This window comes from Ciconia boyciana, chromosome 20, assembly GCF_034638445.1.
Source record: "Ciconia boyciana chromosome 20, ASM3463844v1, whole genome shotgun sequence".
NCBI classification, from domain to species: Eukaryota; Metazoa; Chordata; class Aves; order Ciconiiformes; family Ciconiidae; genus Ciconia; species Ciconia boyciana.
Genome location: NC_132953.1, coordinates 4665054 through 4667489, shown reverse-complemented (window position 1 = coordinate 4667489; position 2436 = coordinate 4665054). Strand labels below are relative to the sequence as shown.

General features: G+C 50.2%; 1 long non-coding RNA gene across 2 annotated transcripts; it reads left to right on the top strand.

The window, feature by feature from the left end:
• Positions 1 to 240: 240 nt before the first annotated feature.
• On the top strand, positions 241 to 1992 carry LOC140661887 (uncharacterized). Of its 2 annotated transcripts, none has more exons than XR_012045922.1 (3): positions 241 to 343; positions 535 to 653; positions 934 to 1992. It is a non-coding gene; the product is annotated as an uncharacterized lncRNA (long non-coding RNA). The 2 variants fall into 2 exon arrangements; XR_012045923.1 differs by having other exon boundaries at positions 535 to 1222; positions 1373 to 1992.
• Positions 1993 to 2436: the final 444 nt, after the last annotated feature.

Below are 2436 nucleotides of genomic sequence, written 5' to 3'. Positions count from 1 at the left end.
CTCCCCGGTAGCATACCACCCTTCAGGGGAGGGAGGGAGGGATGGGAGCAGGGGGTCCAGCGAGCGGGCCCGGGTCACGCAGGATGCCGGAGCAGGGTGGGGAAGGAAAGCGAGAGCCAAGGTTTCGTGCCTCCTCCTCCTCCTCCTCGTGCACCTGAACGCGTCCTCCTGGTAATGACAGACTCCGCGGTGAGGACCTGACATAGATGCCACAGCAAACAGTCATTTTCCTGCCGTATGTGCATCCGCTCCCCCCAGCCCGTCCCCTGCAGCAGGCTGCCTGCGCCGCAAACCTTCGCCTGACTGAGACCGGCAGCTCCTTTTTACAATAGCCATTACCAAGGTGTGAAATCTGCGGGAGGGGGGAAGGTTGGGAAGGGGGTATGCATCTGTGAATATGATTACAGGCTTAAAACGTGTGAAGTCTTTTCAGATTTAATGAACCAGAATGTGGCTTTCATTTTGGCTGTGCATATTTTGAACCCTAATATATGTTTATTTAGTCTAATTAATTGCCTTTTTTTCCTTTAAAAGATACCTGCTCAGCTCTCCCAAGTATTTTGCAGTATCCACACACTGTCTCTAACAAAGCCTGCTCCTCTGCAATACATGGGCTGAGACCTCATCTTTCCTGGCTACTGCACTGCATGATGGTAGGAGGAGGGGACAGGCTGATTTGAGAAGAAAACACCGTCTTCAACAGATTAGAAAGTCATTTTTCTCCTCCTAGGTCAATACTGAGGCGTTACGTTTACCTGATGTGGTTTTAGCCGATACTGCCGTTTGAGATGGAAAAGTCAGATGGGGGGTGTGGAGTTATGCAGAAACATGAGATTACTGAGATGCAGTGATTGTGTGAATGCTGCATGCCTGACCTCATCGGTGAAAGGCAGGCTACTATATGGTATTTACATTTGTCCTCTATGATTTAAGTCCTCCAGCTAAATACAGGAAAATAATATGGCCAAACAAAGCAGGAGGAAGTCCTTGAATACCAGCAACAGATATCCCAGCACACAGCAACCGACCGGTCGCCAGTCTTTGGGGAGCAGGTGGTACAGACTGGCAATCTGGAGATGGAAAAGCTGGTACAGTCATAAGGGCAATCCTTCCCAGTAGCTCAGCTTGTGAGCAAAGGCTAAGGGCAATGCCAGCCAGAGCCTGGGCAGGAGATGGGAACATTCAACCGAGCCACCTTCCTATGCAGAAGATGATTAAACAGGTGATATGGTACACATATAGCATATATACGGTAGACATATAGCCTTTCATCTTGAGACCCGTTTTTTCTTTTAAATGCTTTTGTCCTAGTAGGTGATGCTCAAAATTTTTTTTGTTTTATCTTTTCCACCGTGCTCTGCACATGATGTAGTAGACAAAAACTCAAGTACTGAGGATGAATCGACCCTGCTCGAGCAATCATCATTGATCACGGATAGCAGAAATCCCTGACTGCACTGGCGGCCGGGAGGATCCATAAGCCCCCCAACTAGGGGAAAGCCGCTGAGCGAGGAGGGATTTGCAAGGGCACATCCTTCGTCTGCTCCCTGCAGACCAGGGGCTCAAACCTGGAACTGACATTGGGTAGTTACTGATTGCATTTCCCTGCCCTCGAAACTCTTCACCCAAACGTCAAACAGGATTTTTTCCCCCCCCCCCACTATGAAAAGTTTTTCAGGACAGGAAAACCGTTTCCTGTCCAGACCAGACACTGGCTTCCTGCACGCTCTCCAGCAGATCGTGTAATCCTACGCCCCTATTTGTAAAATGAAGATGATCGACTGCCTTTGTCTCCTCTACTTAAATGTACAAGCTGTAGTCCTTAATACACGCACGTGACCAGGCATAACTCTGCCCTGATCTCATATAGCACTGCGGTAATACTCATAAATAATGACAGAGTTACGAAAGTAGGATTTACAGTAATGCGTCAGAGCGGAGAATGACAAAATTGCCTGGGTTTACTCTTGATTTACATGAGAATAAACAAGGCCAGACTTTTGCCCTAATTCTGCAGCAGGGCTCTGGTTTGCGTGTCTGCATTGCCTCTTCTCACCCTCCCCCCCCCCCCCCCAGCCTCTTACATGGAAATTCATTTACTTTAACACGGTGAACTTGCAAATGGAAGTTTCCTCAAGCCAGGCAGCTCGGCAGGCTCTGCTCAGAGGCAGCCAGGCTGCGGGTGACAGACGGGGATGCGATGAGAGGGCAGTGCCGCATGCGCAGCGGGCACAACCCGGCCGTGCGGGAAAGCCGGGCAGAGCAAGCCTGCGGGTGCCCGTATGCGTCCGCGTGCACACCACCGGGACGGGACGCTCAGTACGCCTCACCCTCTGGGGAAACCGATAGAAACCCATCTAAAATAGCTTCTGCTCTGGGAAGACAGAGGAACTGAAATGGTTAACTGCCTGCTTTAAGGATGAGCTCTGGTTACAC